The sequence below is a fragment of the Gossypium arboreum genome, chromosome 8, assembly GCF_025698485.1.
Source record: "Gossypium arboreum isolate Shixiya-1 chromosome 8, ASM2569848v2, whole genome shotgun sequence".
Classification (NCBI taxonomy): Eukaryota; Viridiplantae; Streptophyta; class Magnoliopsida; order Malvales; family Malvaceae; genus Gossypium; species Gossypium arboreum.
Window position 1 is genome coordinate 40,380,521 of NC_069077.1, and position 11,507 is coordinate 40,392,027.

The 11,507-nt window shown below is 38.8% G+C and overlaps 1 non-coding gene across 1 annotated transcript; it reads left to right on the forward strand.

The window, feature by feature from the left end:
• Nucleotides 1-283: 283 nt before the first annotated feature.
• Nucleotides 284-390, forward strand: LOC128280222 (small nucleolar RNA R71). The gene has a single exon (XR_008270403.1). It is a non-coding gene; the product is annotated as a small nucleolar RNA R71 (small nucleolar RNA).
• Nucleotides 391-11,507: the final 11,117 nt, after the last annotated feature.

Below are 11,507 nucleotides of genomic sequence, written 5' to 3' on the forward strand. Positions count from 1 at the left end.
GTGAACCTGTGCAGAACTAAGAAATCCGTCAATTTTCTTATTCAAGAGTTCTACCTGATTAGAGAGCATGGTGACCGAATCGACAGTATAAACCCTGGCTGCTTTTGTTGGCTTTGTCCTCATGACTTGCCACTGATAATTATTCAGTGACATCTCTTCTATAAATTCATAAGCATCTTCAGGTTTCTTATTATTGATAGTTCCGCCAACAGCTAAATCGATCATCTATCGAGTCGAAGGATTCAGACCATTATGAAATGTTTGAACCTGTACCCAGAGTGGTAACCAATGGTGAGGGCATCTTCTCAAGAGGTCCTTGTATCTCTCCCATGCATTGTAGAGTGTTTCTAAATCCATCTACACAAAAGAAGAGATATCATTACGTAATTTAGCCATTTTAGATGGTGAAAAATATTTTAATAAAAACTTTTCGGTTATTTGTTCCCAAGTAGTGATTGACCCTCGTGGTAACGAATTCAACCAGTGTTTAGCTTTGTTTCTTAATGAAAAAGGAAATAACCAAAGGCGAATGGCGCTATCAGAAACGCCATTAATTTTAAATGTATCACATAGTTCCAAAAAGTTTGCCAAGTAAGCGTTGGGAACTTCGTCCTGCAAACCATGAAACTGAACAAATTACTGTATCATTTGAATTGTGTTAGGTTTTAGTTCAAAAGTATTTGCAGCTACAGCAGGTCTAACTATGCTCGATTCAATTCCTGTTAAAGAAGGTTTAGCATAATCATACATAGTGCGTGGAGCAAGATTCTGATTAGCAGTAATCGTAGGAGGTAGTGGATTTTCTTGGTTTTCAGCCATCTCTTCGGTTGTGGTTGAAGTATCGCCCTCTTGCTCTTCCTCTATGTATCGTAAGCTTCACCTTATTTCTCTTCAGTTTCTACAAACTTTACGATCGATCTCACTATCAAACAGTAATGGTCCTGACGGGTTCCTTTTGGTCATAAACTAGAAAAACATGTCAGAAGAGAATAAATGAAGAATTAGAAACGAAAATAAAAATTTAAATTTCAATAAAAGTAAAATGGCTAAAGTAATAAAAATTGAGTGTACCTAATATCCTAGTTCCCCGGCAACGGCGCCAAAAACATGATACATCATATTCGCGACAGGTTTTAAATATTTATAATTAATCATTTTTGAAACTAACTATTGTCACGATGAAGGCAAGTGTACCTCTCGAATAGTAGTATAGCTTTAACAAGACCAGATTGTTAGACCCAAAGGAACCAAGAGTAGTAGTAATTACCTTCTTTTTATTATCTACCCTAAAAATTAAGGGATTTGGTTATCTAAACTAACTACTAAACTAAGAATGCATAGAAAGAAAATTTGGGAAAATACTTTTTAGAAAATTTGATTGATTAAGACAATACCTAAGGAAAAATCCACCTAGACTTCACTTGTTATTTAACTCTGAATCAGACAATTTATTCATTTGACTTGATCCGTAGAAATCCCTAAGCTATATTATTATCTCTCTCAAGACTAATAACGTCCAACCTTAGGTTGATTAATTGAAATCTCTTTCCAATTAATTCCTTAGTGTTGCATTAACTCGATCTATAGAACACCTTATTAGGTTTCACCCTAATCCGGTAAAATCTTATCACCCTATCTTTAGGCGTGCAATCAACTCCGCTTAATTATGACAAATTTACTCTTAGACAGGGTCTATTCCTCCTCTGAATAAGAGCATTAACTCGAATTAATATCCTGGAATATTAAAACAAAAATTAAGAACACATAATTAAGAACAAGTCAAATATTTATCATACAATTCTGATAATAATAACAAGATCCGTCTTAGGTTTCATTCCCCTTAGGTATTTAGGGGGTTTAGTTCATAGTTATGAAAGAAAACATCTCAAAAGTATAAAGATAACAAAACATAAGAAAACCTAAAACTCCTGAAGGAACTTGAAGGGAGATCTTCAGTCTTGATGATGAATCCGGCCTCTGAGATGGATCAATCGGCTTTCCTTGAGTAATTCTCTGCTTCCTCCTCCACGTCGTCTTCATAGGTGCCTCCTCAGGTGTTTAAATAGGCTTTAGAATGCCTAAGAGCCCTCAAAATTGGCCTTTTCCGAATAGGGTTATGCTTGGGCTCGGCAGGGACACGCCCGTATGACGCGCCCGTATGACGCGCCCGTATGACATGCCCGTGTGCGATTACTCCAGCCCCTAGTCAAGGCTGTTGAATAGGCACGAGCATGTAGTCTACCCGTGTAAGTCATGCTTCGATCCTGCCAAAGGGACACGACCATAGGACACGCCCGTGTGAGGAAGCCCAGGCTGTGTTGATTTCCCATGTGGGTCCATTTTCTCTATTTTTAGCCCGTTTCTTGCTCTTTTTACTCTGCTATGCTCACCTAAGTATAAAACATGAAATTAAAGAACTAGGACCATCAAATTCACCAAATCTAAGGAGAAACCATCCATAAATGTGCTAAGCATGGGATAAAAACATGTACAAATTACGGTTTATCAATGTTGGTTGGTGATAGTTTGTGTTACAGGGTGGCAAAGGCTTGGTTGATAGCCTTATATTGTCCATAAGGGTAGATGCACGGGCGTATGTCTAGGCCGTGTGTGACACACGATCAGCCGCATGGGCGTGTTATCCAGTCGTGTGTCCCCTCACGTAAAATTTGCAAGTCAGTATGCATGGTAGTAAACACATGGGTAGAGACATGGCCGTTGTCTCGGCCATGTGGAGGACATAGCCTCTGGCCACAGGCGTGTGCCTTGGTTGTGTGCCCCTTATTGGATGTTGAAGTCAGAAATAGAATGTCAAGGTTTTTAAACACAGGATAGACACGGGCGTGCCATGGACGTGTGAGGGACAGGCTATAGACACGAGTGTGTGTTAGATCGTTTAAAAACCCCTGTAGGTTCGAATTTAGATTTTAATTCACACTGGCATGGGACACGAGTGTGTCCCAAGATGCTTAGGTCATGTGTGTCACACGGGCCATCAACAGGGCATTATAGTGACCACAATGGCGTGTTGCCCTTTCACACGGGAGTGTGCCCTGTTTTCAAGAGCTATTTTTTTCTAAAGTTAGTTAAAGGACCCAGGTTGGTCCCGAATGGTTTCTAATGGTTGTTTGGGGCCTCGTAGGCCTATATTAAGGAGTTTAAACAAAGTTAGAAAAGGTTTTAAATTTGATCAAGTCTTGTTGACTCGGAAACGTTTGAATGCATGTGTTTAAGTCTAATAATGCCTCATATTCTGTCCCGATGTAGGGCACGGGTGTGGAGTGTTACATTTAGTGCTATTAGAGTTATGGTTTAGTTGATTCTAGGACTAACATAGTGTGAATACGAGTTTAGCTATACATGCCATAACTGTATATGCACAGTGTGACAACTCCTGACGAGATAAATTGTGTTTTTATTAATATAGTAAATGAATCTTAACGTAGCTATGGTAGATGTTGTGGAGAGTAATGCGCCAGCTCCTGCTGAAGGGACCACACTGGTAGATAGTGGGCTTGTGACACTAAGTTAGGGCAGAGGGGCCAGAGAGACTTACCTCCATATGATGGACCCTTGGTACATGGAGTTTGTTCATGCGAATTTGAACACTCCACTTCCCCCACATCCTCCGATTCCTCTATATGCCCCTGTTGCTCCGCAATGAATGGATATGGTTAGGAGGGAGAAACCCCCAGTAGATAAAATACGAATGCAAGGGGCCGAGGAATTTCGGCCCAATATTAAGGATGACCCAAAAAGAGCAGAGTTCTGGTTGGAAAATACCATTAGGGTATTTGATGAGCTATCATGCACGCCTGAGGAGTGTGTGAAGTGCGCAGTGTCACTCCTATGAGACTTAGCCTACCAATGGTGGAATATTGTCGTGTCCATTACACCAAGAGAGAGGACAACTTGAGAATTCTTTCTGGAAGAGTTCCGGAAGAAGTACATTAGCCAGAGGTTTATAGACCAGAAAAGGAAAGAATTTTTAAAGATGAAGCAAGGTCGTAGGACGGTAATGGAGTACGGGCATGAGTTTGTAAGACTCAGTAAATATGCACGGGAGTGCATATCTACAGAAGTTATCATGTACAAGAGGTTTGAAGATGGTCTGAACGAAGATATTCATCTATTAGTTGGCATCTTAGAATTGAGGGAATTTGTAGCGCTCGTGGAAAGAGCGTGTAAGGCTGAGGAATTCGCCAACGAGAAGAGAAAAGCTGACATTGAGTCCTGAGAATTAAGAAAAAGACAGATGGGGAAATCACAGTAGACCTCATCTAAGAGATTAAGAGAGTTTCCTACCCGATCAAACGTGTCAGTGGGGTTCTCGAGCAAGAACAAGAGCAAGCAGCACATGACGTCTAAAGCTCAAACCACTTCTATCGCAAGTGCTGGTAGTGCTCAACCAAATAGGCTAGAGTGTTCACAATGTGGTAGGCATCATTTTGACAAGTGCTGAGTGAATGAGAGGGGTTGCTTCAAATGTGGATCACTAAACCACTTCATTCGGAATTGCCCAAAATTAGATGACAAAGAGAAAAAGTAAGATATGAGGGCGAATAGTGCTCCTTCGAGGGGTAGACCACAGAAGAACCCAGGTAGTAGGGCTAGCAGTAGAGGTGTTCCTAGAGATTCAACTATGAGGTCTGAGGGCCGAGCGCCTGCAAGAACTTATGCCATTCGCGCTCGCTAAGAGGCATCTTCACTAGATGTAATTACGGGTACTTTTTCTCTTCAAAATATTATTTTGTTGCTTTAATTGATCTGAGGTCTACCATTCTTATGTTTGCATGAAATTAGTACCCAGTATGAATATACCAATTGAGCCTACTAAATTTGTAGTAAAAGTGTCTAACCCGTTAGGGAAGCATGTGTTAGTTGACCGAGTATGTAGAAATTGTCCCTAGACAATTAAGGGTCATAGTTTTTCGGCTAACCTCATGCTGCTACCGTTTGATGAATTTGATTTAATCCTCAATATGGATTGGTTGACTTCTCATGGTGTCGTAGAGGATTGTGGAAGAAAAGTTATTGAGTTGAAATGTGAAGACGGGAATGTTCTTCGGGTTGAACCAGATGAATTAGGTGACTCACCTGTAGTGATATCGTCTATGACTGTGGAAAGATATTTGAGAAAACGGGTGTGAAGCTTATCTCGCTTTTATGCTGAATACTCAAATGTTTGAGTCGAAGATTGAATTGGTACCAGTGGTATGTGAGTTTACAGACATGTTTCTGGAGGAATTACCCAGATTGCCTCCAGTTAGGGAAGTTGAGTTTTGGAATCAAGTTAGTCCCCGGTACGATACCCATCTCGATTGCTCCGTATGGATGGATCCTACGGAGTTGAAGAAGTTGAAAGTTCAACTACAAGAGTTAACTAACAAGGGTTTTGCGAGACTGAGTTTTTCCCCGTGGGGTGCTCTGATACTTTTTCTGAAGAAGAAAGACAGGTCGATGAGGTTATGTATAGATTACAGATAGCTCAACAAGGTGACTGTGAAGAACAATTATCCCTTGCCAAGAATCGATGATTTGTTCGATCAGTTGAAGGGAGCCACCGTGTTTTTTAAGATAGACTTAAGGTCAGGCTACTACCAGTTAAGGGTTAGGGAGTAAAATGTACCAAAAACTACTTTTCGGACGAGGTATGGCCACTATGAGTTCCTCGTCATGCCCTTTGGTTTAACAAATGCCCTGACGGTTTTTATGGACTTAATAAACCGTATTTTTTTACCATACTTAGATAAGTTTGTAGTTGTCTTTATCGACAACATACTGATTTACTCACGTGATGAGAGTGATCACATAGAGCATTTGAGAACGGTTCTACAAACCTTAAGAGATAAACAGTTATACGCCAAGTTCACTAAGAGCGAATTTTGGCTACAAGAGGTCAGATCCATGGTACGCATTGTGTCGGGTGACGGGATCAATATTGACTCGTGTAAGATCTCGACTATTGTTGAGTGGAAACCACCGAGCAAAGTGACAGAGGTTCAAAGCTTTCTGGGTTAGGCTGGATACTACAAAAGATTTGTGAATGGATTCTCTATGATAGCCACTCCGATGACAAGGTATTTACAAAAGGATGTCAAGTTCGAATGGTCAGAGAAATGCAAACAGAGTTTTGAGAAATTAAAGGCTTTATTGACCAAAGCTTCAGTTTTAGTACAATCGGAATCAGACAAAGAATTCGTGGTGTATAACGATGCCTCCTTGAATGGATTGGGGTTTGTTCTTATGCAAGAAGGCAATGTAATAGCCTATGCCTCGAGATAGCTAAAGCCATACGAGAGAAACTACCCAATGCACGATTTAGAGTTGGCCACCATCGTGTTCGCATTAAAAATTTGGAGACACCATTTGTATGGCGAGAGATACCGAGTATTTACTGACCCTAAGAGTCTAAAGTGTTTGATGACTCAAAGAGAGCTGAATTTATGGCAATGACGATGGATAGAGTTGATAAAGGATTATGAGTTGATTATCAACTACCACCCGGGAAAGGCGAACGTGGTTGTAACACCCCTCACCCAAATCTGATGCTGGGATAAGGTTCGATGCATTATCAGGCCTTTACACTTGTAACACACTATTTGGTTCACAATTTTTTGCTCAAATTTATAACCTTTCAACCACGAATATCCCGTCCCTTATATAGGCCTTCGAGGCCTATAACATGCATAGAGGCAGTGCGGGACAAATTCGGGCACATTCGATAAACCTTGGGCTCCTCAGAAAATTTTCCTTATCTTAAAGTGTCACATGCCCATGTGGATGGGCCGTGTAGACACACACGCCCATGTGGCTTGGGGCACGCCCATGCCCTTAGTTCGTGGGCAACACTAACTTTTAAACATGGCCATGGCACATGCCCGTATGGCCTGCTCGTGTTCAATACTGACTTTGGGACACGACTATGGCACACACCCGTGTATCCTACCCATGTCCTATACTAATTTAAAATTTTAAGTGCAGGGGACACACGGCCGTAGCACACACCCATTGGAGGGAGCTGTGTGTCCCACACAACCTAAACACACGCCCGTGTGTCTAACCATGTGGACCCTAATAGGCTATTTTCCAAGCCTTTAGTCATCCCTTTTCTACTACTTAGGCTTAGTGGTTACCAGATTCAAAGTAAAACATAGTTATACACTTGTAGATGGTCTTGATAAAGCTTGTTGTATGGAAACCTCATATCATTGGTTTCATACGTGAAAGGTTATTTCCCATTTTATACTTATGGGTTTCCATGTTATCGTAACACATTCAAAATTTGGCTGGTTTTGGTAACTCATTTCCAATTATAGAAACCCGTCATATAAGTGTATAAATATGCATAGATTTGTAGGTCAGGGCCTACTTCAATTAAGCCATATCCAATGGCCATTTACAAAAAGATAGATGCATTTTTACATGCCTTCATTTGGAAAATCAGATGACACATAAAAAAAAATACTAAAAATCCTATACATGTCATTAAACAAAATAGAAATGTCTTTATACCAAAGCATAACTAGTTGATAGTGTGTTGCTCTCCAATCGTCTTCCAGTCCTTAAGAGTCCTCAAGCTCTGTGAGATAGGGAAGAAGATAGTGGTAAGCATTTTCATGCTTAGTATGCTCGAATAACCAGAAAGTAAACTTATCGAGTAATTAGCTTACATCTATATTTAAATCATGAAATCATCAATTCTGAAATGATTCCCTATCACATGAACTCAATTAATGAGTTAGTCACATAACAAAGCATCATGTAATTTATGTAGATGAGCTCATCATTCATCATCTTATTCATATGCATCATATTAATCTCGATGAGTTTCTAGGAATTCTCGATGGAGTACCCATTATTCGTCAATTTTTACAAATGATCATTTCACATATATACACTCTCGCGAACCTCACATCTTATGGTAGGATTACCAGTCCAGGCTAAATTCCCCACATCATGAAATCATAAGGTGATGTCGAGATTACTAGTCCAGACTAAATCCCTTATAGTCATACACCCTTACTGAGCTCAGATCTGAATTACCAGTCTAGGCTAAATTCAGACCCTAATCAGATTACCCGTCTGGGCTAAATCCATAATGCACACATATTCTTCAGGAGGCTCGATCATTCAGGGAACACCCGTCTAGGCTAGATCCTTTTCATAATTGAGATCAACAGATTACCCGTCTGGGCTAAATCCTTACTGCAACACATGCAGGATCTCAAATCACATTTAATTACGGGTTACCATCGAATTCCCTTTGTCAACCTCAACCGAGACATTTTTCACATGTTACCATCAAATATGCATTTCTATGATACTTCATGCCAATAATAAATGAAATCACCATGCATTCATAAATCATACAATTATGCATATTAGGGGTTTACTTTAAGTTATCCGAACTTACCTGGTATTCGTTTCGGAGTTGTGTTTCAGATATTTCAAAACCTTGTGTTTACCTCGATCGACCTCCAAAATTTGTTCCTTGGGGTCTATATCCACAAAATTAACTAATTAATACACTACATTATACATTTCAAGTTTAATATCTACCCCGGTCCAAATGACCATTTTGCCCCTAACCTTTCACATTTTTACGACTTAGTCCCTAGGCTCGTATAATGAAACACATGCAATTTCTACCTTACCCAAGCCTATCCGAACACTTTTCCTTCTTATGGTAGCCAACATTTTCCATTATTATCACATTTTACCACACATTTTACAACTTTTGCAAAAAGGTCCCTATAAGGGTTTTTCATGAAAATCACCTAGGAAAAGATGTTTAACACACATCCAACTTTCATATTCCTCCATAATCCATCAAAATACAAGAAACTCATGCATGGGTAAATTTTCAAACATGAACCCTGTAACGCCCCGTACCCGAGACCGTTGCTGGAGTCGAACACGAGGTGTTAACGGACCTAATTCATTTATATACACAGTTCATTTTAAAATTTCTAGACAAGCCGGCTAACTGCGTCACAGTCACCTCAAAAATCATATATCGAGTTCCAAAACTCGAAAACTGATTCCGTAAACTTTTCCTGAAACTAGACTCATATATCCATCTACATTTTATTAGTTAAAGTCTCCATTATTTCAGGGTTTGACTACTCTAACCTTCATGCATTACGACTTAGATATCTCCCTGTACAGGGCTCCAATACATATACCGTTTGTTTTTGTTGAAACTAGACTCAAAAAGGAATCTGTACATATAAGGCATGACTTCTAATTATCTCTAGTTAATTTATGGTGAATTTCCAAAGTCAGAATAGGGGATCTGGTAATCGCTCTGGCCCTATTTCACGAAAACTTAAACATCTCATAAAATAAGACTCATATGGTCGTTTCGCTTCTTCCATATGAAAATAGACTCATCAAGATTCGATTACATAATTTATTCATTATTTAATTACATTCCTACTATTTTTAGTGATTTTTCAAACTCACATCACTGCTTTGTCAAGATCTATTTAAGGCAAATCTCACCTATTTCATAGTTTCCATGATTCAACTAGCCATTTGACATACATAGCACCAAATATGATCATGATTAACCATTCCAATGGCTAATCATTGCCAAGCAATTCCACACCTCTCAATAGCCATATATATACGCAATGATTATAACGCTATGCTCAAAATATATAAGCTATTTTCGCATGGCCAACCGAATATATACATTACCAAAAGGTACTTAATTAACAACAAGGTCAGTCCTATACATGCCTCTATCAAAGTTCAACTAAAAGAGTACCAAAATGGCTTAGATAGTATGGACGACTTCGACTTTGACAATCCTGAGTCCGGTAGCTGACGAACAAAATCTATAAAACAGAGAATTAAAGAAACGGAGTAAGCATTTAATACTTAGTAAGTTTTGAGTAATGAAATTATTTACGACTAAAATATAGCATTCATATGACTAAATGAATAATTGCATATATGCATATTCTCAAAATCATACTTACTTCACGCTTCAACCATTATATTCATAGACAGGGAATCAAACCTAACTAGAGGCCGGAAGCTCGTTAATCAATTGAGTGAATACTATTTGAAAGGAATCAACCTTTCCGATGCATATACGAAACATACCTTATCGTTTGGATTTTATGAGCGTGTTAATTGAAATTATTACAGCAAGATCACTCATTTCCAAACCCAAGTACCTTCGGGAATTAGTCGGATATAGCAACTTACACAAATGCCTTCGGGTCTTAGCCCGGATACAGTTACTGGCACAAATGCCTTCGGGACTTAGCCCGGATATCATCCGAATAATCATGCACATATTTCAATAAGTCATAACACATCTATATTTCATTTTCATACTAGAATTCAAACACAAGACATTTATCAACCATTACCATTTTCGGCTCAACAGCCACATACAAAGAACATGATTTCGATTTGCTTTATAACATGATCTCTATACGCATTCGGCTGCCCGTCATAAGTATGAACTAATTACCTCAATATATAACTCAAATAGAATCATTATATCACCGCTTATTTGTTATGCTTATATGTCATGACTTAAACAAATCATAAACTAAGTTCCATTACTCGAAAACTTACATCGGATGTTGTCGAACGACTCCAACGGCTATTCAATTACTTTTTCCTTCCCTTTTTCGGATTTAGTTCCCCTTTGCTCTTGAGCTTAATTTAACAAATAAATTGATTTAATCATCTTGAACATCGAGAGAAATTCAAGGTACTTAGCCCATATATATATATCAGACATTAGAGTCATATATATGAAATCATGAATCAAATTCAACATATTAGCTAATATTCTCCTTTAGCTGGTTATCTAAGTCAAGATAGAATCATCAATATGCTTACCTATAGCTGAATGTGCAACATCAGTCTATCACTATCATCTACATACCTAATCAAAGGCCGAATACACCTATTCCAACATGATATCATTCCTATTTCATTTAACACTTAACATTTACCACATATCAATTAACCAATTTTTTTATAATTACAAAACTCTTCATCTATTCATGCTCTCATATTCGGTCATCCCTACCTATACTAACCATACAACTACATAATTCTAAGTTTAAACACAATTACAACATTCTAGTACCATGGCCGAATACTTCATGAAGTTGCTAAGACCCATCCTTTTCTAATTCTCACACACCCTCACATCCAATCCTTTTTGTTAAGAACTCAAACTCAATCATCTTCAAGCCTCATTACCACAACATCAAACACCAACTAAGGAAGGCAACTTCCATGGTCGAGTATCATCTCCCTCAAATAGCAAAAATTTAAACCATGGGCTAGGTAGAATTCATACTAACAACTAAAAGTATGCATGAGTTTTATGGAATAATCATCAAACATACCTCTTCCTAAACATCAACCAACTGAACATGAAGCAAGAGAATCCTCTTCTTCTTCCTTCCTCAAGTCACTGAAGAATGGAGGAGCATGGGTGAAACAACTTTGTTTTCATCACCCCTCCC